Here is a 27,712-nt window from a genome sequence, read left to right as displayed (position 1 = left end):
ATCAAATGTTGCTCAGAAAAAAAAATAAATATTGCTGATCTTTTATGGCCTTCTCCCTAGAATATGCTCATTGGTTTCCATTGCAACATTCTCCAGCAAAGCAAAAGAAAAACAAACTTGAAGCCGGAAGGGGGGAAGAGGAAGACGAAGGGGGAAGGAGAGAGAGTGGGTAAGGGGAAGAGGAAGACGAAGGGAGACAGGGATACGAAGGGAGCCAGTGTCTGATACAATTCCAAACAATTAGATGTGAACAATGCCTGGTGATTTGAATGAAGTGGTTTATAACTAATTAAGTCATCGAGTTTCTAGGATCCACAATTTCTACACCATGTGTAGGTTTCATAAGTTATTATATAGTCCGAAACGGGCCTAGCATTTGAAGATATTTCACTTAAAGTAAGAAAAAATTAATGAAATAAACATAGAAGCCGTTTGGTAAAATTGCGTGAGGACATTTTTTTTCACTGCAAATACAAATTTTATTAAAAATCCTTTGAAGTATTGGCTTAGCGTATGACAGAAGAGTTTATAGGTAACTTGGGGCATGTTTGGTAACATCTCGTGAGATTCAGACTCTCATGAAAACAAGATAATAAATCTCATTGTCATTGGCTAACCAAACATAGAAAATGAGCAGTGAAAAATCAACTCTCATTTGCAAAGGTAAATTAGAGTTGTTAATGAGAGTTGTTTTCTCAGTCAAGTGAATCAAAATCACAAATGATTCATGTGATTCTAAATCAAATTTGATCTGGAGTCACATGTAACCAAGCAAACCAAACTTTCCCTTACATTCCTTCCATTATTCTTTGCTAAATTTTACTTTTAAGTCTGTGCGAAAGCATCAGATCTCAAATATGAGAGGTCCTCAGATTTGAGATTCAAGGATCTTAGAATAGACCCCTCACCCCTTTCTCAAATCAGATGATCTGATCATTATCCTCTGGATGTCAAATCTTAAGATCTGTGGCATGAAGTATTATACTAGGGATCTCATATCCCTAATCTAAGATCCGATATCAGCATCCTCCATACCACAGATCTTCAGATTTGAGATCCAGGACTTTCAAATGCCACCTAGATATCCTCCCTATCATATTATATCAAGCCACTCTAAATTGTGAGAATGAGCTTTGGGGTTAGGAAACAAATGACACATCCAAGGTACCTTGGGTATTGGTTCCTTCAAAGCACATGGGCATCAAAGGCTTCCGTGGCTGCCCATGTCGTACTACATCATGTGGATATGGTGTGGGCCCCGGATAAGGTCATTATCATGAAGTTTGAGAATAAATAAATAAATATAATATATATAAAAAGGGTATAATTTTAAAATAAAATGAAGTATCCTTGTCAATGTTATCAGTATCGGTGCGTATAGTATAGGCAGAAAATCGATACGCTGCATCCCTGAAGAGTCTATTTTTTAATAAATATACAAATATTAAAAATTAACTTTTTTTTTAATATTATTTTAATGATTTCAACAAGTGTCACGTTGTGATTGATACAAAATATTTCATTATTATTTTCTAGCCACGATTCACTTGAGTTCGGTATGGGAATCTGTGGCAGATGCAGATACAGAGGTGTTATGAATTTAAGTTTCAGATAAACAGCATCTACAGTACAAAAAATGAACAGCTGAAAAAGAAAAAATAAAATAAAAGGGCGTTGGGACTGCAGTTCATCAAATGGACGAACAACATCCAAGATAGCTTTGACAGTATACTGTCAGATGCGAAATCTCATCAACTGTAATCTTATGATATCAGAAACTGAAGAAAAACATTAGCTGCATTTGAACTCCTCAATTCTCAAAACTGGGGGATCGGATTTGAGAGCCAAGGATCACTGGCCCGACCACCCCCACCCAGCTGAGGCGAATAACCATGAATTTTCATTCAAATATACTCACCAGTGATTTATGGCAAGGATATTTATGGCAACTTGGTGTCTAGAAGGGGGAAAGTTGGCTGGGAAATACACCAGTGATTTCTTACGGTTATGGAATCACCACTACCTGCTGTCTACTAACAAACGAAGGATCTGAAGCTAAATCTTGAGAATTGTATCCCAGTATGATAATCATTCCCTCATTTCTCAAAAGCATTTGGCAAGTAGCTAGGTGGACATCTTAGCTTCCTGTTTGATGTGTGATGCAGGGGTAGAGCCAGATCTGGATCAATCCAAAAAAAAAAAAGCAAGAAGAAACTGGAAGAATATTAGTCTTAAGATCCGATTTGGATCCAAATAGGTCAATTTAGCCATGCATTTTATTTGGAATGTGTTTGGATTTCGAATATACTCATAATCTGTCGTAGGATTAGGTTTTTTTTTCAAGTATAAATATTTTATTTTGAATATTTTGTAATAAGTTTGATTGATTGATTATTCTAAACTTGGTTTCTCACTACAAAAAAAATGTTAATTAGCGACGAACATTGGTGATGGATTATTTCCGTCGTAAAGTTGCAACGGATTAGCAAGAGAAAAGTAGTCGGCGCTAAAATTAAAATTTGTTGCAGAATTAGCGACGAAAATATTTTGTCTCAAACTCTGTCGCTAATTAGCGACGGAAAAGTTTCGTGTCAAACTCTATTGCAACTTAGCGACAGATTTTTTTCGTCGCTACTTAGCGATGAATTTTGACAAAGAACTTTTTCGTCGCTAATCCATCGCGATTTTTCGATATAAGCCCGTCTAAGGCACGAAATTCTCTCTCTCTCTCTAATTACTCTCAAATCAGGTTCTCAGTCAGAGAACCCTAACCCTCCATCGGTCCCTTAGCCTACGCCGGCCCCTTTGCCTACGTCGGCCTTCCCTACATCCGACTACCTGCCGTCGGTAGCCCAGACTGAATCCACCCCGCCGCTGCTCCCTTACCTGAGCCCCGATCCTCGCCTCACTGAAGGTCACCCGACGCCAGAACCCCTGTGCGCCATCTGCCGCTGGCGACACCCTCCACCTTCCGGGCCTCCTCGGGTCTCTCTCTCTCTCTCTCTCTCTCTCTCTCTCTCTCTCTCTCTCTCTCTCTCTCTCTCTCTCTCTCTCTCTCTCTCTCTTTGTTTTTTGGCTGATAGGCAGAGGTTGCATGTCCTCTAATTAGCCCCAGCTTGTCTTCCTTTTTTGACCGGCAAGCAGGGGCACCCCTGCCAGTTTTTTCGACAGGGGAGACACCCCCTGCCGCCTATGACAAAGAACGAGGCAGGGGCTTTGGGCACCTCCCTCGTTCCTTATGGATGGCAGAGGCTTTGCCCCTACTGCCTGGGTGTTTTCGACATGCGAAGAAGACAAGGCCCTTGCCCCACCTGTTCCTTCTTTTTTGCCAGGGAGGGGTTGAGTTCCCTTCCTGTCTTCTTTTTTCTTAGGTTTTGAGAGAGGGGCTCAGCCCCTTCCTGTTTCTCCTTCTTCATAAGGGAAGGGTTGAGACCCCCTCCTTGTTGCTTGGGCTACGAGGGAGGGGTTCGGCCCAGACTGCGCCTCCCCTCTCACAGTCGCCCTCATCCCTCTTCACCGTATATAAATATGCATTGCAATATATAAATGTGTATTGCAGGTACGTAGATGAGCTAATTGCGCGATGCTTAGTGCTAAGCATTGCATGCAAAAAGAAATAAGAAAAAATACAAAGGCAAAAGCAATGCAAATCGAGTAAATACCCATGGTGTGTAAGTGATGCAAGCGCATCACATGCTATTTACTTTCTTGGATGCAACATTTTCCTATTCACACACTCACTTAGTTGTGGATATCTAGGACTACTTTGTTGAAGTTCAGAGATCATGTTAAGCATGATTTGAATGTATGAAAATAGAAGTGCTCTTATTTTTTTAGTTCGGAGTTCATGCTAGTCATGGTAGTAGTTGCCTCCTCCAGCCAGGGTTCTCAGAGTTCTCCCACCAGCATCAACTCCAATGTCCGATTGACCCTGCTAATTATTGGGATGGTGTTTGTCAGCTTGTTAAGGACACAGTGTGTGACTTTTTATATGAACTCATTTCCGACGTTGTCCGTAACGAGTTATGCAGTTTTTTTCGGGACATGGAAACTTCGTCTGCAGGTGCCCGTCAGGTATAAAAGTTTCATGACATTTGTTTTATGTCGTTAGATTTCAAGCTAGTATATGCATGATTTCATCACATATGAGCATGATTTCATCACTATGAAATTGTTTGACTGTCTTATAACACATATATGCATGATTGAATCACTATGAAAGTTTTTTGACAACCTTAGAACACATATAAGCATGGTTTCATCATTATGAAAGTTTTTTGACTGCCTTATAACACATATATGCATGATTGAATCACTATGAAAGATTTTTGACAACCTTAGAACACATATATGCATGATTAAATCACTATAAAAGTTTTTTGACAACCTTAGAACACATATATGCATGATTGAATCACTATGAAAGTTTTTTGACAACCTTAGAACACATATATAAGCATGATTTCATTACTATGAAATAGTTTGACTGCCTTATAACACATATATGCATGATTGAATCACTATAAAAGTTTTTTGACAACCTTAGAACATATATAAGTATGATTTTATCACTATAAAAGTTTTTTTACTGTCTTATAACACATATATGCATGATTGAATTACTATGAAAGTTTTTTTACAACCTTAGAACACATATATGCATGATTGAATTACTATGAAAATTTTTTTATAACCTTAGAACACATATATAAGCATGATTTCATCACTATGAAATTGTTTGACTGCCTTATAACACATATATGTATGATTGAATCACTATGAAAGTTTTTTGACAACCTTAAAAGACATATAAGCATGATTTCATCATTATGAAAGTTATTTGACTGCCTTATAACACATGTGCATGCTTGTGATACATAACACATTTATTTGACATCCTAATAAACCATATATGCATGCTTGAATCACTATGACATTTGTTTGACAACCTTAGAACACATATATGCATGATTGAATCACTATAATTTTTTTTTTTGTCAGCCTTTGAACACATATCTGAATTCTATTAATGGCCTTCACTTTATTGTTAGTCTATGTATCATTCATCCATGTTACTTTGATTGCCTTAGATTAAGTGCATTGCATATAATTTATTTTATTATATTTTGTTTATCAATACTAACCTTTTGATTCTCTTGTAGGATGCTGGAGATAATCAGCGTAGAGGAGTTGGTGGAGGCATGGATGAAGGGGCAGATCGAGATAATGAAGAGGATGATGCTCTGAATCTTGGCGATGATTAGATTCATGTGTTGAATTTGTTGCACCTTCTTGTTGTTTCAAACGAAACTCTTTGTATATGTTCACTTGTAAATAATTAGAACTTGGCGAGGATTATAGTGGATCAATAATTTTTTTTTCCTTGTAACTTGTGTTAAATTTGTTTCACCTGCTTTGTATATGTATTTTTTATGTGTACTTTATTTTTTATATATAGGATATATAAATTGCATAACGAGATAATTTTTCTCGATATTTATATTTCAAACAAATTTTTTTATTTTTTGTGATGGATTAGCAACGGATAATATCCGTCGCTAATTAGTATCGACCTCTAATTTAGCAACGGATTAGGGACGGATATTTATTCGTCGCTACAATAGCGATGGGTGTGTATTTATCGCAAAATCAAATCTCTACGGATTAGCAATGAATCATGACATTCTCTAATCCGTCGCAAATTAACGACGAAAATAGCGACAAATATGTTCTGTCGCTAATTAGCGACTAGGAAATTGTGATGAAAGTTATCTGTCGCTAAACTATTCAGCGATGAATTTGCGATGGATTACATCCGTCGTTAATTCACTGATTTCTTGTAGTGTCTTTTCTCTCTTTTCTCTTTAAACCCTATTCAGTACCTTCTCTTTGTAGTTGATAATATTGATCGTAGATTTTCACGAATCGGATAACCGATTTGCATCAATGTAGCGCAATTTCCATATGTCCTGAGATTGTTTTGATAGGCAAGTTGGGTATAGTCACCCATGAGATCCGAACCCGAGAACCCTTGGTTATGATAGTGCAACTTCCCCGTATGTATGTCCGCTATCTCATTCAATCTCCTACGTATCTTTAGATTGTCACTTGATCACAAATCAAGAAGATAGAAGATGATGCTTTTTTTTTGTCTTTCTTTGCCGCAAATAAGATTAATAATAACCATAGTTATGAAAGTAAGAAGTGAACTAGAAAGCAACATGATAAAAGCAACAGCAGCCTGGATGTGCCAACTAGATTCTATCCTGAGCCTTCAGCTGACACAGGACCCTGCTAATTAAACACATGAGTAACCACTGGGTGAGGGGTTTTTCTTAGTTTATAAGAAAAAAACTATGGTCATATCATCTTAGGTGCTGCTGATGAATGGTGCAGTAATGTTATTTGCATTCAAAGATAAAAAATAATGGTTCTGGTTTAGGCATAAGCAGGTTTGTTCTGTGCACACCTAATTATCACTAAACAGCTTATTCAACGAAAAAAATAAAGGTCCATGATATTATTATTATTATTATTATTATTATTATTAGAGAGAAGGGAGATGACGACACGTGGACCCATAAACATAGCCCTCCACTGGATATGGACAGTGGTACCTTTCCATTAACTTTTTTTGGTGAATGATATTTGCGGGTGATGATGGCATGACGTGACGATCTCATGTGCATCATTCATCATCATGGGCAAACCATCCATGTAACATGCCATGGGCATGCATTCATGCACCATCATCGCCATCATGTTGGTTCTTGAATCAGTGAGGAATCCCTAACGACAGCGTGTCAAAGTGTAGAGCGGGCTGTGTCAGATTTAAATTAAAACGTCATCGGTGTACGTCTGTCTGTCTGGGCGTGAAGGTTGGTGGCTTATGACATCTCACCAATCCCTAATCATGCATCGTATTAGATAAACATTATTGATCAGATGGACTTAAATTTTACTAAAGTGTCATAAGAAGGGCTATATTTTCTTTTTTGAAAGGACATTAGGACCAACTTAATTTTGTGGTCCCTTCAATCGACGTGAAGATCCGGAGATGTGCTTTCGGTATGGTGAATACAAACCAGCATTCACACACACACGATTGAGTGTAAGATCGAACCCAAAAAAACAGGACGTCTGAATCTAGTTAAAAAAAAAAAACTTTAGTGGCAGTCTTGACAGCCACTAAAGGGTCTGGCAGAAAAAAAAAAGACTTTTAGCATGTGGACGGTCAGTGCATAAAAACCAGTAAAAAAAGAACCTTTAACGGCAGTTTTGAAGTGCCATTCACATTTTTCGCTGAAACTTTTAGCGTCCCTCAAAACCGCTGCTAAAGGTCATCCAGGGGGCATGCCCAGTATTTTTTCCTTTTGTTTATAGTGGCGGTTTTGAGTGCCCTAAATATCATTTTTGTGCAAAAAAAAAAAAAGGCTGTGATGGATGCTCAACAAGATCAAGTTTGTTATCAACTACTTAGGGATGGAACACCTACCACTCACTATATATATATATATATATGGTTAAAGTTTTGTTTTCATTTCTTGGTTTTTTATTCAAACAACTCATGAATATGATGTACATGTTATGTTTAATATGAACTCGCTGGAATCCAGCCGGTGTACATTACGTCTGACGATGCAGGAATTTACAGTTGTAATCACAATGATTTTTCTTGACTCAAAAAACATGTTTTTACCAATGTTGTCAATATTGGCCCTGAATCGTGTGGGCAATGATTAAGGTGAATTGGCCCATACCGATTCTCAAGTGAATCTTTCCAATTCAGCTAAAAATAATTAAAAAATTTGTAAATCAGAACGTGACATGTGTTAAAACCATTAAAATAACATTAAAATAATTTTAAATAATTTTAAGCATTTTTTTATTTTTTTAAAAAATAATCGATTCAGATTAGTATCCTATTGATTTTCTGCTGATACGATAAGTACAGGGCGATACTGACAACATTAGTTTTTACATTGAAAAACATGACTAAATTGACTATGTTAAACACATGTACAAGATTACATTGAGTCAAAATGACTTTCATCGTGATATTTTAACTAGATTCTACTTATAATTGATCAAGTGTATACATGTACATACAGCCCAGTCCTGCCTCCCGAAACAGTTAAAAATAAATAATTTTTTTTTAAAAGCCCAGTCCTAGCCCGGCCCTGATTCCATATGAAATAGATTTTTATCCATTTTTTTAGCCCAGTCCTAGCCCAGCCCGGACTGCAGCAAATAGTTTGATTTGTCCATATGAAATAGATTTTTATTAATAATTGTAGCCATTTTTTATTTTATCTCAAAAAAAAAATCAGGGGTGCTGCCCCCGAACCCCCGACTATCACACCAAAAATTTTTTTTTTTTGCTACACCCCTGTTTGCCCCCCCCCCCCCCCCCACACACACACACGCACACCACCACACACACGAATCCTAGCAAAGCCACTGACAAAAAGCATCAGGCACCCACCTATATATATAGATAGATAGATAGATATATATATAGAGAGAGAGCTTATAATTATGATATGATTACAGCTTTGTTAGGGCATGTTTTGCAATGCCTGTGATTGTAAATCACAATCAGTATACTTTCAAATGGTTAGTGAAACATGAAAAAGTAAAAGTGATTCTGATTACCAGTTAGGATTATTTTTTGCCACTTTTTGCTTCTAAACTTGTCAAAGCAACATGAAGGAGAATGAGAAAATGGTTTTATGTTTTGAGGTTTTAGCGAGCTGTAGATGTTGACTGCCATGCCCATGCACAGACTTTCAGCTGATTCAAGTGTGAGCCAGGATCAGGTGCTATCACATGGCACACTTTGAGTGTGCCTCTGCACCTGGCTGCCCTCCATCTTTTAACCTTTAACTGACAGTCTGTCAGTTGTAGGGCTCAAAAGCAGATGGAGGGCAGCCAGCTGCAGAGGCACACTCAAAGTGTGCCATGTGATGGCACCTGATTCTGGATTCAAGGGCTGCGCTCAAGTCTTTTAAAGCAGAAGAGTAATTTGGTAATTAACTGATTGATTGAAAATAGTGAAGCCTAGCTATAGTTAACTGAAGGGAGGCAACATTAGGTCTTCATTTGACTATGCGTTTAAAAAGTGGGTCGTCTATTTGGGTAGAGATGTCTCCATGAAACACTTTTTGGAGAATATACATAGCAATTAAATGCCAAATTTTGATATGTCAAATCTAGGTTTTGAAAGGAGAGAAATCATTTGCTTTAACTTTAGGTCAGGAAGAAGTAGGGCAGGGAAAAGTCGAGGTGCTTGTGGCTTAGCTAATGTTCAGCTCATAAGAACTTCAAACTAGTAAAATAGGGTTGGCAAGATGAATGTGAACGATAGGTACTTGGCTCAGCTAGACGCATATGAGCTCGTTAAGTAGTAAAAAATATGTTTTACATCATATAGTATATGCAGAACATATGATTAAAATATTTGATTTAAAATAAAATAGGTCAAGCACTAAAACAATTAATGCACCTTTTTATGACAACGTAGATGACACTAATTTTTAGCACAATACCATAACTAAGCACCAACTAGAAAATATAACAAACAAGCCAATTTACTATTTCCGTGATAGTTTTGCTCTTTTATTTGGTTGAAATCATAATTTCTGATTTGTTTTAGATAAAACATACATAGTTGTAAACACCTCAATTTTAACTTAATCACTTCATGTCAGAGTTGCATACCAAAATCTAGTGTCAGTGAACATTTTTTGGAGTCTTTCCAATTTCAATTTTACTTTTTCCCATTCAAAAATTCATCCTCGAGATTTTTATTTAAAAGATCAATTAAACTAGCGAGTCTCAGCTTAAAAAATAAAAACCAAAAAACAAAAATCAGGTAGAGTAAAGAGTTATGACAAATACATGGCAACTTGTCTGACCAAAATCCTATTTTTCAATTAAAGTCTATTTTGAGTATAATTTAGACTATCAAAACAATTGAATTTAATTTTGTACTCAAAAGATAAATTAAAGTAAAGGATTCTATCTTTACAATGCATCAAAAATAACCTCAATTTGACATCCAAATAGAAAGTAATGGCCAAAACAAGTTAACTTGTTAGACTTGTCTTAGCCTATTTCTAACGACACATTTGAATTATCGTTAGGAATTATTAACGCCACTTTGTAGTATCATTATTAGGTCTTGAATTGTCATTAGCAACTCTTTGAAGTATCATTAGCATAGTTAAAAAATGATGAATGTATTGTAATCATTTTGGAGTGCCGTTAGCACTTCACAATGTGTGACACCTCAAACTCCGACTTTAGAAAAACCTTTGAGAAAAAAAATTATAGATTTAAATCAAACAGCAAAAATACAAAAAAAAAGGGGTAAGCAAAGGCTGCAAGTCTGAGCGGGCCACAGAAGTGATACATACCAAATGTCAAAGTCCAAATATGTAAAATGCCATAATGTTTCAAAATTACAAAAAGGAGACAATAAACAACATCTCAACAGTCTCACAAAATGAGAGAAAATTTTTCCTCAAACCCCAAAAAAAGAAGCCAGGATCAGCAGACTAAGTATGGGTCCCAAGCCTCCAACTGTGTGTCGTCGCATCGCAGCTGAACCTATTCATTTTTTGTTTGAAGTAGCATGGGCTGAATCCATGCTCATGTTGGCCTCATGCCAACCACTTTTCAAATTCCCAAAAACCAATCTTTGTTTTAACATTTTTGAAAACCTCCTATTGGTTTTGTAAAATTCCAATTTGGCGCTTTTCAAAAAACCTCATTATTTTTTCATTTCATTTTTTTTTGAAGTTATGTTTTAATGTTTGAATATATCATTTCTAACTTATTATTTATGAAATTAAATTTAAGTTTTAAATCCATTTCCTAAGTTCCTATCATTCACAATCATTTTAAAAAGAAATAAAATCCTAAAGGATTTTCAAGGGTTTAAAAATCAATTGAACATAACAAAAAAATTAGGGTATTTCTTCCTCATGCTCGCTTCAGGCTCCCGTGTGTATTCTTTGATGTCATGGTGTTGCCAACGTACTTTAACCAATGGAATAATTTTGGTATGCAACATTTGATCTTGGTGATCAATGATCTCGATAGGATTCTCGACTATCGTCAAATCTTCTTGCACCTCAACGTCTTCGTATCAGATGACGTGTGATGGATCAGGAATGTACTTCCTCAACATCAACACATGAAAAACATTATGAATCTGGGCATATTACTGAAGTAGCTCAACCCGATAAGCTGCTTCTCCAATTCTCTCAAGAATTTTGAGCGGCCCAACATATCTAAGACTCAATTTTTCTTTCTTTCCGAAATGAAAGACACTCTTTGTCGGTGATACCTTCACAAAAACCATGTCGCTAACATCAAAATAAAGCTCTAGCTGCCTCTTATCGACGTAACTCTTCTGCCTATCTTGAGTTGCCTTTAGACGTTGTCGAATCTTCTGTACTTGTTGAGTGTAGTGTTGAAGAACGATCGATGATTCGCTGGATCTATCACTGATATCATCCCAATATGATGGTGATCGGAAAGGTCTTCCGTACAAGGTTTCGTAAGGAGCCATCACGATACTAGCGTGATAACTGTTATTATAGGCAAACTCGACTAAACACAAGTGTGTATCCTATTCTCTCTTCCAGTCGAGCATACAAGCTCGCAATATATCTTGTAATATCTGAATTGTTCTTTCTGACTGACCATCAGTCTGACGGTGAAAGGCAGTGCTAAACTTCAACCTTGTTCCCAAAGCTGACTGTAACTGTCCCCACAGTCGCGACGTGAATCTGGGATCACGATCCGAAATAATGGACATCGGTACACCATGTAACCGTACAATCTCTTGAATGTACAAGTCGGCTAAGCTTTCAAGCGACTGGCTAATCCAGATAGGTAAGAAATGAGCAGACTTGGTGAGTCTGTGCATAATTACCCATATCGCATCGTGCTTTCATTTGGTTCTCGGTAAACTTACTATGAAATCTATAGTAACATCTTTCCACTTCCACTGAGGAATATCGATCCTCTGCATGGAACCTCCAGAACGTTGGTGCTCTATCTTGATTTTCTGACAAGTCAAACACCTCGATATGTACGCTGCTACTTCTCGCTTCATCCAGTTCCACCAATACTTTCGCTAGAGGTCTTTGAACATCTTAGTACCACCAGGATGAACTGTGTACTTCAATGGATGTGCCTTATCAAGAATCTTTTTCTTCAACTCAGGGTCATCTGGCACCCAGAGTCGATGCTTCATACGGATACTACCATTATCATCAACACAAAAAATTGAGCCCACTTCACGAGCTTGATCTATGAACTTCTTATAATGTGTGTCTTGCTTTTGTGCCTCAATAACCTTAGGCAAAAACTCTAATCGAATGGTCAAACCAGACAATCTGATCATTCTGCCTCCAATCAAAAACGGTTTTCAAGCCACAAAATCTTCAATCAGCTTCTGGCTCCACACAACACTAGCCAGAACACTGCTCGATTTGCGACTGAGCGCATCTGCTACGACGTTCGCCTTACCAGGGTGGTAAGACAACATGAACTCATAATCTTTAATAAATTTGAGCCAACAACGTTGTCTCATATTTAATTCCTTTTGGGAAAATAAATATTTGAGACTCTTGTGGTCAGAAAAGACCTCGAATGTATCTCCATACAAATAATGTCGCCAAGACTTCAAGGCAAACACTACAGCTGCTAACTTCAAGTCATGGGTTGGATAATTTCTCTCATGAACCTTTAATTGCCTCGATGCATATGCAATAACTCAGCCATGCTGCATTAGCACGCATCACAATCCTGTTTCTGAGGCATCTGTGTACACCATAAAACCACCTCTAGTAGAAGGTAAAGCTAACACTGGAGAGGTAGTCAGCTTCGTCTTCAGGATCTGAAAGCTCTCTTTGCATGAGTCAGTCCACTCAAACTTGACTCCTTTACGCAAAAGCTTTGTCAATGGTAACGCAATTCTGGAGAAATCCTGAATGAAACGCCGGTAATAACCAGCTAATTTGAGAAAACTTCGAATATTAGTAATAGACTGAGGTTGCTTCTAATCTAACACAACTTCAACTTTTGCTGCATCAACTGACACTCCATCATTGGATATCACGTGACCCAAAAACATGACTCGTCTAAGCCAAAACTCACATTTGGAGAACTTGGTGAACAATCTGTGCTCTCGAAGTACTCTCAAAATGATATGCAAATGCTCCAGATGCTGCTCAGAATTCTCTAAGTAGATCAAGATGTCATCAATGAATACGATCATAAAGGTATCTACGTACGAATGGAAGATCTGATTCATCAAATCCATGAATGTTGCTGGTGCATTCGTGAGCCCAAATGGCATCACAACGAACTCATACAACTCATATCTAGTTTGAAATATTGTCTTCGAGACATCTTCCTCTCTGATCCGGAGTTGATGATAACCCGATCTAAGGTCGATCTTCGAGAATATCTTCGCTCTCTGCAATTAATCAAGGAGAACTTCAATTCTTGGTAACAGATATTTGTTCTTAATCGTCACTTGGTTGAGCATTCTGTAGTCAATGCACAACCTCATGGATCCGTCTTTCTTCTTCACGAACAAAACAGGTGCACCCCAAGGAGATGAACTATTTCTGATAAATCTTTGCTCCATCAACTCTTCCAACTAATGCTTTAGTTCTTCAAGTTTTGCTGGAGCCATATGATACGGTGCCTTCAAAAGCGGAGTCGTCCCCGGCAATAACTCGATACAAAACTCAAACTCACGCTTCTGAGGTAATTCGGGCAGTTCCTCAGGAAACTTCTGAACTACATCTAAGTTCTCGAGAGAGACTATTTCTGGTTCGACTGGGGCGATAGTGACCAAGAATGCAGTACTTTCATTCTGCAAATACTTTTGAGCCTTGAAGAATGAAATCAAACGATTGTCTTGAATAGGTCGAGAGAGTCTGATCTCCAAAATGGGACGATCAGGAGGATACAAAACTACCTTGCCTTCTCTGCACATGACTTGAGTGTGATACTCAAACAACCAATCCATGCCTAGAATGACATCAAACTCAGTCATGTTTAGCAGGATTACGTCAGCTGACAAGCTCTAACCTGCCACTGACACCTCGATGCTCAGAATATACGAAACACACAAAGACTGATCACCAGTCCGAGTATGAACCTCCAATGGATAATTCAAAGATTCTACAGTCATAGGCAAAGTTCTAGCAAATCTAACAGAAATAAATGAATGAGAAGCATCACAATTAAATAGAGTAAAAGTTGCTTGTCCAGCGACTGAAATAGTACCTTTGACCAATTCTCCCTTAGTCACTTGCTCCATAGTAGCTGCGTAGGCTCGTCCAGCCACCGTTCTTTGATTACCCACCTTCTACTGATAGGATTGTTGTTGTTGAGGCGGTCGCTGATACACTGGCTGAGATGTTTCAGAAATATTTCACTTCAAATCGTCTGACTGCTTTTTTTGGCAGTCATTGATGTAGTGGCCCATCTTGCCACAATAAAGACATCCTTCGGTGTCGCAAGGACACGGTCGACCAGGATGATCAGAGAGACACTTTGGGCAACCCGGTGTTGTCGCTATCTGCTTTTGTTGCTGCTGGTATTGTTGGGGCTGACAGTACTGGTTTTGATTATTGTTGCCTTGATATTGGTTTCTCTTCGCTGGTGGAGTGAATTTCTTTTCACCGGAATTCTTCTAGAAAGGTCTCTTCTTAGGCTAACTCATTTGAATAGAATGTTGATTCTCTCTGAAGGATTATGTCTTCTGGGACTCGAACCAATCATGTTCTAAAAGAGTGGTCGTCTCTAAGGCCTCATCAAGAGTCATAGGGGCACAAGTGTACATCTTCTTGTGAAGAATAGGCTTCAATCCATGAGCAAATTTCATCGCTTGGTCCTTCTCGGTGACATAGATGTTGGGACAGTAGCGCTTCAGGCTTCGAAACTTCATGACGTGCTCGGCTAAAGTAGAGCTTCCTTGTTGAAGGTCAATGAACTCTTGCATCTTTCGGTTTTGCTCATGCATCGGGAAGTATGCGGCATAGAAGACTTCCACAAACTGTTCCCATGTAACTACTCCATTTGCAAATTTGACTTCTAAGGTAGTTGCCCACCACCTTTCAGCATCTTTACTGAGTCGATATGTTTTGAAATCCACTTTTCGATCATCACTGACTTGGAGTACACGAAAGATTCGCTCGATCTCTCAAACCCAATCTTCTACAGCTTTGGGAGTAGACTTTCCATCAAAAGACGGAGGATTCATACTCATAAACTGCTTGTACGGAACTGCCGTAACTAGAGCCGGAGTAGGAGCCTCGCATTCCTAGGTGGCTTGCTGAAGGTTGTCACCCATAGTACGCATTGTCTCCACTTGTCGACCAACAACCTCTGACAGGTTGTTGAGGGTATCCATAATGTTGTTGCAACGTTCTCGCCAGGCCATCTTAAACAAGAGAAAGGCTTGTGTGAGCGTAAGAACAAGTCCAAAACATAATTTCATTACATAGAACAAAAGATACATATATTTCAGTACATATCAAGCTATAATACCCTTCTGCTGCAACAGGATTACAAAACACATCCAACTACATAAAAAACAGAATGGAACCCTGACTCAGTGTTCCAACCAAAATGTTCATATTCATGCAACCGTCTTCACTCCCTATTGGTGTAGAGGTCGCGGTAGTCATTTCGGTTTCCACACCGTCTCTGCTTTAGACAAGGAGGAGATGATGGTGTGTACTCAGAAGAACTCAGAGCTTGAGATAACGGAGGTGAAGCCGGCACGTACTGAGGGAAAACAGAATAAGAGTAGGAAGTAGGCGTGTACTCGGGAGAATCTGGCAAAGTGTGCGAATCTCCCATAGGGTCAACTACCATTTGTGCCTAATTGATCTCAGAAGCTACATCTTCTACGATCTCAGCATTACCCTTCGTGAGCTTGTCGCCCAGTTTACGCTGGCACTCAATCTTAATATGCCCTATAAGGCCACAGTAGAGGCAATCACTCAATTCACGTGGATAAATTTGTCCCACGTGTTCCATCAAACATCTCGCACATGGAAGTACCTAACTCGCGATCACTTGTGCACTTTGCACTATATCTTGGACCACTTGGTCCAGAGCCTCCATGCCTCGAACCAAGTCTTGCAAGCCTCCAAGAACCTTTTCGTGCCTCGATTCAGACGACAACTAATCCACACTTATTCAATTAAGCATATATTTCTAACTAAGGAAGTGAAGAGCATCAATAACAAAAATTCAAATTTAGACATACTTACAGTGCGATGGACGATGCAAGTTGAAGTCTTGGATCACACTTAAAACTTTGCTCTGATACCAATCTCTGTGACGCCCCAAACCCCAACCTTAGAAAAACCTTAGAAATTTTTTTTATATAGATTTAAATCAAATAGCGGAAATACAAAAGAAAATGAGTAAGCAAAGGTTGCAAGTCTAAGCGGGCCACAAAAGTGATACATACCAAATGTCAAAGTCCAAATATGTAAAATGACATAATGTTTCAAAATTACAAAAAGGAGACAATACACAACATCTCAATAATCTCCCAAAATGAGAGGAAAAATCCCCTCAAACCCCAAAAGAAGAACCCAGGATCAGCAGACTAAGTGTGGGTCCCAAGCCTTCAACTATGCGTTGTCGCATCGCAGCTAAACCTATTCATTTTTTGTTTGAAGTAGCATAGGCTAAACCCATGCTCACGTTGGCCTCATGCCAACCACTTTTCAAATTCCCAAAAACCAACCTCCGTTTTAACATTTTTGAAAACCTCCTATTGGTTTTGTAAAATTTCAATTTGGCTCTTTTCAAAAAACCTCATTATTTTCGCATTTCATTTTTTTTTTAAAGTTATGTTCTAATGTTTGAATGTATCATTTCTAACTTATTATTTATGAAATTAAATTTAAGTTTTAAATCCATTTCCTAAGTTCCTATCATTCACAATCATTTTAAAAATAAATAAAATCCTAAAGGATTTTCAAGGGTTTAAAAATCAATCGAACATATATATATATATATATATATATATATATATATATATATATATCCTCTAGGGTTACACATTCATATACTTATATTTTTACGTTCGCATTCATATACGTATAGAAACATATAGGCTCATACATGAAATTTGAAATTTCCATTACAATTTAACTATTTTTCTCAGAAAATTCACGGATCTTACACAATGTATCATTAGCACTATTGTCATTAGTAAGTCACTTGCCTCATTTGTCCAGATTCATGGGTAGAATGAAGATAAACCTCTAGAAACTCACCATTCTTATCCCAAACTCTCAAAAACTTTAAACAATAAACCTAACCCTCATTCTAGAATCCTACAAAACCCACCTTATCTTCTCATCCTAGAAAAAGATATCTCTGGTTAATAAGAAAGAGACCTTAAAACCTCCATCCAATAGGATTTTGTCATGTCATGAGAAGCCAGATCTAGATCTTTAAACCCAATATCCATAAGATTAGAATTCAGACCCACTAAAAAATCTATAAATAGGGTTATTCTCTCCCTAATCTGGCATATAAATCATGAATAGAGACATCCTATCACACTTACCACCCAATCTAGCATCCAGAAGCCCAGCAACCTAACTCTACCCATGTGAGCCTATTCTGTTGAGCCTGCCTAGCCTAGTACAACTAAAGATCCCCTATCTCACTCAATCTTCCAGAGCTTACGCCTAGCCGAAGTGCTATCGAGGTCTCTATGTGCTCATTAATGCTATAGGAAAGGGCTACTTAAACTCAATCTAATATTCACTTTCTCTGTACTTTTTTATTGAATTTATTTCATTTATTTATCATAAAAAGTACATAATTTTCTAATATATATCACATTTGCCTTGTTTTGTGCTTTTCGAGCCTTGATGGTGGCTCACATCATAAAACTCACCTTTTTTTAGGATCCACGTTTGAGGTATGAGCCCTTGCAAGCTAAAGCTCAGATATTGAGGATTTAAAAGTTTTTAAAGAGGTTGATCTCTGCCCAACGAAAGAGGAAAGGCACGTACTTGAAGAGCGGGCCTCATATCTCTTTTGCCTTGAATCCATATTCGATTCTTAAATCCAAATCTTTTTGGACTATCCATATTTTTCTTTTTAAATTTGGGGGTCCACATAATGGTGATTATGGTAGGACCATTCATCTAAGCATCAAAATCAGATACTCTTGAGAATTAGTACTGCAAAGTTAGTCTTTTGACATTTTCTTTTGTATTTTGAGATATTGGATCCACCTTTGATCCAAAATCAACTTTTTGCTTTTTTTTTTACCATACCCTATTGGCAAAGCCATATCTCTGCTTCTATATATGAGTCTTTTCATTGTGTGCTAAGAGTCGTTGGAAAGTAAACATCCACGACTTTGTCCCATTTTCAGTGTGAGTTTGAATTCAACTCTAAGGCCTCTGAAAATAAATGAGAAATAAGAGAACATTTTTAGGCTTTTAGGTCATACCTTAGCTTCCCTATTTCAAAAATCAACATTTTTATAGTTGTTGAAAAGTTAAGATCTTGACTTAAATTTCTCTATTTTTAGTTAGAACTAAAAATCCCTCTAAGGTCATTGTTTCTGTGCTTGAAAATTAAGGCAAATTTCTGGCTTACAGTCAATGGACACCAGACTACCTATGTTCCAAAGGCCACATCTCTCCAACTATACATCAAATTTTAAGTGATCTTGGTGTTATTGAGAAGTGTGCTCCTTGATATTTCTCTATTATTTTACTGTCCTTAGATTTCTTGTATTGATGACTGGAAAATATATTAGAATTGTCAAAATATGTACCCAGGTACATGTTTTCTTTGTTATAGGTGCATTATTAGGGATGTATCTTGGCACTCATCTATTATTGTTGGAAAGCTCTCAGAGTCCTCTACTCCACTCCTTCCATATCCAAGATAATGAAGTCAACAGAAAAGTAAAAATTCTCCACGTTGACCAAAACATCCTCAAGAATCTCTTGCAGGACCTTGATGGATCAATCTACCAGTTGCAGGGTCATCAGTGTCGGCTTCATCTCTTGTAACCCAAATACATCGTAAAAGAAACCCAGCAAGATGTTCATGCTTGCCCCAAGGTCGAGCAAAGCATGCTCGACAGTAATGTCTCCTATGATGCAAGAGATGATAGGAGCCCCTAGGTCCTTGAGCTTGGGTGGAGTTTGGTGTTGTAGCATTGCACTCACCTGCTCAATAAGATATATCTTCTTCGGCACGTTGGACCACAACTTCCTCTTCTGCATACAAAGCTCCTTCAGGAACTTTGCGTATGCAGGGACTTGTTGAATGGCATCAAGTAGAAGGAGGTTTATCTGAACGTATTTGAAAATCTCAAGCATCTCCTACATCTTCATCATTTGCTTGCCAAATGACTACAACTTCTCTAATGTCTCAGGAAAGGGGGCTTTGGGTATATAGGATCTGGAAGGCTCATATGAGGGAGCCCTTCCGCTTTCCTGAGACATCTCAGTAGGAACCGGTTGTGCATCACTAGATCTCTCGCTTTCTTTTGCAGATTTCCTCGCTCTATATTGTTTCTCGCTCCTAAGGGTTATAATTGCTTGAGTCTGCTCTTGATGAGCATCTGTCATGTGCAGACCATAAATTGGTTCTTTACTCATAGGGTTAACCACTAACTGACTAGGCAGTGTCCCTTTGCTTCGCCTGCTTAGCCCTTCGGCGAGTTGTCCCATCTACATCTTTAATTTGACAATGGATTGAGTATGAGAGCTCAAGTTTGCCTAAATATCCGAGAAGGCCTGCAACATCTTGTCCTTGAAGGACTGGCTATAAGTAGGCTCCTGAGATGGAGGTTGACTAAAGGAGGTTTGAGCTGAAGGGTAACTAGATCTCTAAAAACCAAGCACATAACCGCTTTACCTGGGTTGGTTCTGGGAAGGGATGAGGGTTGTTATTGTGGAGTTCTCCATAAAAAAATGGGATGGTTTCGCCAACCCTTGTTATAAGTGTTGGAATAAGGATTGGGCACGGGTTTAGTGAAACCTTGCACTGCCTGATCTTGCTCTTGGATAAACTCAGTATATTATGGTGTTGCAGGGCAGTCAAAGACATGGTATGCTGGGTTAGCGCATAACACGCACACCTGCACGGTTGGTAAGGGATTTGACAATAACTGATATAATTTCTAGGTCAGTAGGTCAACCTTGTGTTGCAACTCAAGGTGTGTCCCTATCTTAAAAATTTCAGCCTTCTTCGCTTCATCATGAGTAGGTGTAGCCTTCTTAGAACGTGAGGCCGAAGCGTGGTGCATCGAATTCTCGCTAAGGGTCTCAAACAAGACCCATTCTTTATCCTCACTCTTCAACATAAAAGTGCCCCCACAGGTTGCATCATCCATCAGACGATTTTTCTTGGTCAGCCCATTGTAAAAGTACTGCACCAGTTGCCAACAGGGCATTTGGTGGTGAGGACACTTTCAGAGAAGATCTTTCATCCACTCCCACGTCTCATGAAATTGTTATCTCTCAATCTGAGAAAAACTGGTGATGGCTTTTCGAAACTGATTTGTCTTACCAATTAAAAAGTATTTCTTGAGAAACTCTTTCTGCATTCGTTCTCAAGTAGTAATCTGAACCATGTCTAAAGCCTTCAGCCAGTCATCTTCGAAATTGTTGAACTGCACTATAGAGCAGATCTCGAGGAACTCATCGAGATAACGGTAAGGGTCCTCATTACTAAGGCCATAAAAGGAAGGTAACATCTGGATGATACTAGCCTTAATCTCAAACTGTTTTGCTCCTACAACGGGTATAGCGATGCAGGAGGTGAGTGTATTTAGTGGGAATGAAATACTCCTAGAAGGGATAGGTCAACTGCTGATCCTCTACCATGGGACCGGATCGACGGGCTCTCCTAATGATAGACTCGGGGTCCTATACTAGCTCAATAAGCTTGGGGGCAAGCAAGTGTCACCCTTATATACACCTAAGGGTAGACTAGTATAGCAATCGTCCTAAAGAAGGGTTTTCTACCTAAACCTATCGTGCACACATGATCAACCGCACAAACCACGAAGCACGCAAAATAAAAGAAATAAATAAAGCAGAAAACAGTAAACACACACCACACATTTGAAAATGACTCGAAATGATTTAGAAATCTAAATCACTTAGAATTATTTCAGAATTACAACTTGAAGTTGATTTTGAAATTGAATTTGAGAGTTTTTGAAATTGCAAATGAAGTGGAAAGTTGAACTTGAAATTGAATCTGAACTTTGAACTTTGAAACTGAAATAAATTTGAGTTTGAATTGAAAAGTTTGAAGTTGCATTTGATTTTGAATTGAAAACTTGAAGTTAAATTGAATTTGAATTTGAAAATTGAATTCGTTCTTGAAATGGAATTCGAAGTTTGAATTTTGAAAATGGCAAAATGAAATTGAAGGTTTTGAAATTGAATTCAAAGTTAAGAAATTTAAAATCTAAATTGATTGAAAATCAAATTTGGAGTTGATTTTTGAATTGAAAATTGAACTTAGAAATCGAATTTTGAAATTGAATTCAGAATTTAAAATTGAAATTGAAAATCAGAAGTTAGAATTGAAATTGGAAATTAAAACTGAACTTTGAATTTAAAATTGTAGAATCAAAATCTGAAATTGAAAATGTAATTGAATTTGAGAATTAATTTGAAAATTAGAAATTGAAATTGAAAATTTGGAAATGAAATTGAAATTTTAAAAATTCAAAATGAAATTTGAAATAAAAATCAAGAATTGAAATGAAATTAAGAATTGAAATTGAAAAAAATTGAAAATTTTGAAATTGATATTTGAATTTAAAAATGAAATTCGAAATTTGGAATTTGAAATTTGAAATTTGAAAGAAACAGAAAATTGAATTTGATATTTGAAATAAAAATGAAATTCAAAGTTGAAATTTGAAATTCGAAAATGGAAAGTTAGAATTGAAAATAAAAATTGGAAATTGAAAATAGATATTTGAAATAGGATTTGAAATTGGATGATATTGAAAATAAAAATTGAAAATAACTTTGAATTTGTGAAGGGAAATCAAGAATGACTTTGAATTTTTAAATGAAAATTGTTTTTGAAATACATTTCAAAAATCACTTAGAAATTTAAAAATGACTTGAAAATGACTTGAAATAATTAAAAAATAATGTAATTCTATCTTAAATGATGAATATGCCATTTCTTTGCAAAATCATTTGAATTTTAAAGAGAATTTTATGCTTTAAAGAATTAAAACAAGATTAGTTTTTATATATTCATGACTAGGGCCACAAATATATTTTAAATTAACCTTTATTTAAAATTTTAATAAAGAAAAGAATTTTATGCCTTTATAAAATTAAGACAAAATTAATTTTTAACATATTCATGACTAGGACCATAAATACATTTTGAATTAATCTTTATTTTAATTCAAATAAAGGAAGAAAATAGAATAATTTTTGAAAGAAATGATGATTTTTGAAAATAACCTAAAACTGTAGGTCAAATTTTAATTTAATAAAGAATAATAATTCAAAGTATTATTTATAATTTGACTAGGGTCGTAAATACAAATTTTACTTAGTTTTATTTATCCTTTATTAAAATGGTGCATGTGTCATTCATGTTTTTCATAGTGTATTTAAAAAATAAAAGACAAAAATGTAACAATTAATTATGAGAAATTAATCTATATGCTTATTCATTATAAACTAAGCATAAATAAAAATTCTTATTAATGTAATTATTACAACCCTTGAATGAATTACAATAATTAGAAATAAAAGAAAAAGAAAATCCTGAAAAATGAGCAAATATGTTAGAAATAAATGTAGGCATTTATGGATTTTCTTCAATTATTGAAAAAATGAAGGAAAGTTCAAGATTAGCCTATTTATGCCTCCAAAAATAAAGGAAAAATCAAATAAAATGCAAATGATGCATGGACTTTGCAAAAGTATTTCAAAATATGTTTTTAGAGTTTTATATTTTCGAAATTGGGGTTTAAAACATATAAATCGATTTTAAAACTTGAATTCAAAATGAATTTAACCTTGAAATTGAGGTTTTAATGAAAAATACATTGAAAATAATTGAAATAAAAACCAAATAAACTTCAAAATTTATTTAAAATGAAGTTAAGGCATTCTAACTTAATAAAAATCATTTTCAATTCATGAAATACATGAATTGTATTTGATAATTAAATTTAAAGTTATTAAAATGCCCAATTTAACTTCATTTTAACAAAGAAGATGTCTTTTACAAAATCGGTTTTGGAAAATGAAATGAATGAAGGGTCAAATGACCATAGAAATTTATAAAATTTTAAATGAATGAACTAGACTTAAAATGAAAGAAAATCCTTTTTACATATTTTGAAAATGAATTTCCATTAAAAAGGACACATCCAAACAAGTTGAAATAAAATTTAAGAAATGCTTAATGAGGTAAAATAACACTGTTCTGATTTTTTATCAGAATCAGATATGAAAACTTTATATAAATTGCTAAACAATTATTAAAATAAACTATACATTTAGAGAAGAAATTCTTAATTTACAGATCTAGAAAATAATCTCCCATTGTGGAGATCCAATCTGATCAAGTTTGCCAAAAAATTGTAAAAGCCTGTGAAAGAAAAATCAATAGGGTTTTTATTTTTTGTCTGAATGATAGATAAAAAGTTGATGAAAGTTTATGAAAATTGGCATGCATAAACTAGACATTTTAAAAAAGAATTTTCTTTTTACAGATTTGGAAAATGATCTTCCATTAGGGAGATATGAATGCAACAAGTTGATTTTAAGTCTGAGTAATGTCTAAAATTATAAATAGATAGTGTCTCAACTTAAAATGCAAAAGAAATAAAAATACTATATAGAAATAGATGAACTTTTACTGAAATTAACTAGACATTTAGATAAAGAAAATACCTTTTACAAATTTCAAAAATAATCTCCCATTAGGGAGATATGACTCTGACAAAATGGGCTAAAATCCAGACTCTAAAAATGACATAGTATAACAGGGTTGCAGTTTTTAACCAAAATCGAGCATGAAAACACTATAGAAATTGATGAAATTGGGCATGAACAAACTAGACTTAATGGTAGAGACATCCCTTTTTACAGATTTGAGAAATCATCTCTGATTAGAGACAAATCACTCCAACAAGTTGGTCTAATTTTGGATCAAATTCAAACGAGGCCAAATGGCAGGGTCCAAATCTTGATTTTTTTTTAGAGATCAAATCAACTCAGATTGATCTAATTTTTTGTGGAGATCCCAAAAACATATGCATAAAGATGGAGTAAAATAATTTGATAAAAAAGAAACCTAATTATATGCAAAATAATGAAATAAAAAATGGACCAGAATAAAAAATATCATCTCAACATAATTGAATTGAATAGAATCTCATAAATGAATTGATCCAATGATTAAAATATGAGATCTACCATTTTAAATCATAGATGATGATAAAAATGATAAGAAAACAGAATTAAACTATCTAAAATTAAAATTGAAAGCATTGGGGCATAAATTGAAATTGATTTTTCCCATAGAATATAGAATTTGATCTATTGAAGATCAAATCCCAATTCTAAATGGCTAGAATGAAAATGCACCAAGTAAATAGCAAATTGAATGGATCAGAACATAAAAATGGAAATTAACATGGAATTTAGATAGATATACATTGCTAATTAGAAAGAAAAAAAGGAAAAGATCTAATTAAGAAAAATAAAAAATGGCAAAAAGAAATAAAGGAAAATAAATAAAAAATTAAAAAAGGGGGAAGAAGGACTTACCTTTGGGCTGAAGAGGGGTCTTATTCTCCCTATTTGGTGCCAATTCCAAGGAAAAAGGAAGGAGAAAGAGAGGAAAGAAAAAGAAAAAGAGAGAATTCTTTGATTCTCTCAATTTCTCAACATTTCAACTTATGAAAGGAGAGACCCCAAGGGGTCTATTTATAGGCTTAATTGGGGGCACTTTGGGCATAGGTAATTAAGATATTTTGAGCCCCTTAGGGCTGATGTGGCAAGACTCACGTGGAGAGGGGTTGGCGCCAACCTCATGTGGGACTTGTTGGTTTGTTGCATGGGCAAGAATGCCCTTTTGTGAAATGTTTTGACACATGGCACCCTCTTGCAAGAGGGTGCCCATGTGAGTCATTTTTTAATTACGTAGGTGGTCTAAGTGGACCTTCTTTTGAAAATTTGATACATGGCATCACTTGGCAAGTGATGCACATGTGGGTTTTTAAAAAGTAAGGGGTTTTTTAAAGGTTTGTTAAAAAACGATTTTGATTTTGAATCTTGAAAATGCCAAGTGACACCCCTCTTTGAAAACAATATTTTGGATTTTTTTATTTGAAAATTAAGATAAAAAGGGAATAAAATATGAAAAATAAAAAGAGGAATTTGGAAATAATTGGATTTTAAAAATCCAATCTTGATTTATAAAATCCAAATTGGGCAAAAATCAGATCCAGATTGAGTTTTGAGAAATTTTGCAAAAATACTGATTTTGGATTTTGAAATTCAAAGATTATTTTGAAATTGGGGATAAAAATTGGATTTTGATTTTGAATTTGAAATTCCCAAATTGATTTTGAATAAAAAATAGATTTTAAAACTGGATCTAGGTCCAGTTTTATATTTCAAAATCCAAACTAAATTTTAAGCTGGATCCAGGGTATTTTTCAAAAGATTTTTGCAAAAATGATGGATTTTGAATTTGAAATTCGAGAATTGATTTTGAAATTAAGATAAAAATTGAATTTTGAAAAGGATCTGGATTTGAGATTTTGAAAAAGATTGGATCTCGATTTGAAGGAAATTGGTTCAAAATGGGAATCAAACTCTGGATATGGATTTTTGAAGAATTTGAAAATGGAAAAAGCCCCAAATTGATAATAAAATTAGGATTTTAGATTTGGACCCAGTTCAGATAGTGAAATTGGAACTTGATTTGAATCAGAAACCAAGAAGTGAGATTGAATCTCAGATGTTGGGTTAATCTGAGTTCAGAAATTGATTTGATTAAACTTCTGAACTGATCAGAAGGTGGATTCAGATTGAAATGGATCCAAAATGGTTTAATTGGATTCTGGATATTTGATGAGATATTCTAGGTTCAAAGAATGAATTAGACTCTGGATATAGATTTCTGAAAGAATCAGATAAAAAATCCAGGTTCGGGAAGAAATTAGACACCAGATCCAGCATTGGATCCAATATTCGAATTGAAATGGATTGGATCTCGGATTTTGATAAGATATTAGATGAAGGAACTGAGCCGAGTCTAAATTGAGACTTGTCTCAGTTTAGAAAAATGTCAAAAATAGTGTTCTAAAGAAATTTGTATTTTTTTGTTTTCACCCTGTAGGGGGTAGAAACATGGTACAAAACTGGTCTGAACTAATTTGAACTGGACTGGCTCCAAATGAACTAAATCAGGAGCCAGTTATACTCAGGTAAACTAAGTTTGGAGCTAAAACACTAGCTCAACCAGCTGGAGTCTACTCGATTTGGACTGAATCGAGCTCAGACGGGCTAAAATGAGCTGAAATAAGCTGAAATGCAGGTTCGAGTGACTTTGAACTGGAACTGAGTTGTTCAAACTCTTGGTGAACTTAGATTAGACTCACAAGGATGGGATCTAATGGATTTGACTGGCTCGGAGACAGTTTGGTTAAGATTCGAGCTAAAATGAGCTTATTTTGCCTGAAATAAATTGAATTTGTCTCGAATGAACTAACACAGCTCATCACGAGCTCAGGGAAGCTAGAAATGACTGACATTCTAAATCCTTTGAACTTTAGAAATGAGCTTGACCAAGTCTGACAAACGAAAGGCTAAAGGTGACTCAGGGATAAATTGATAGTTTTATTATCAAAATGGGGATAAACTGACCGCTAAACTGGGATAAACCTAGGGGTGAGACTCGATACTGCCCTGCAGGGAACTGACATCTGTAAAATGAGGGTGTCTGGAATGGATTTGAAAAAATTGGGGTGTTTACACCTACCTCGTAATGGGACGTGTTAGCAACGAGGGAACGCGGTTGGATCTTGCGTTCACCTTCTCCGAACACCTTAACTCCTTTAATGGAATCCTCATGCAAACCATGTGGAAGGAGATGAGAGGAAAGAGATAAGAGAAATGAGAGGGAGAGAGTGTCGACAGAAAAAAAGATATTGAGAGAGGGGGTATTTAGAAAGAGAGAGAGAGAGGTGTGGGGAGTGTGAAGCTCCCTACCTTGTAGGGCCTCACACAAATTTTGGAAAGAGGGAGGGGCGCCACCCTCTTTCCTTTTCAGCGTTTCCCTCTTTCAAGGTAAGTCAATCCTCTATCTTTTTTTTTCTTAATATTTTCTTCCTTAATTTTCTTTTCTTATCTTCCTTTCTTTATTTTCTTTCTTTATTTCTTTTTTTGATAATGCACTTAACATAGAGAGAAGGGGGGTCGATCGTCCCTTCTTAGGTAGGTGGGTCCCACAAGGGGGACGACCCACACTTACCTCTTTCATTTTGGACATCATTCCTTTATGGTTGTGGTTAGGGTTTAGGTAATTATTTAAATCTAGTTTTAGGAAATTTAATTCAATGTTTTATTTAATTTAAAAAATATTTAATTAACCTTGTCAAGGTAGG

This window comes from Nuphar pumila, chromosome 2 (assembly GCF_984573655.1).
Source record: "Nuphar pumila chromosome 2, dmNupPumi1.hap1.1, whole genome shotgun sequence".
NCBI classification, from domain to species: domain Eukaryota; kingdom Viridiplantae; phylum Streptophyta; class Magnoliopsida; order Nymphaeales; family Nymphaeaceae; genus Nuphar; species Nuphar pumila.
Note: the sequence above shows the minus strand (reverse complement) of the source record.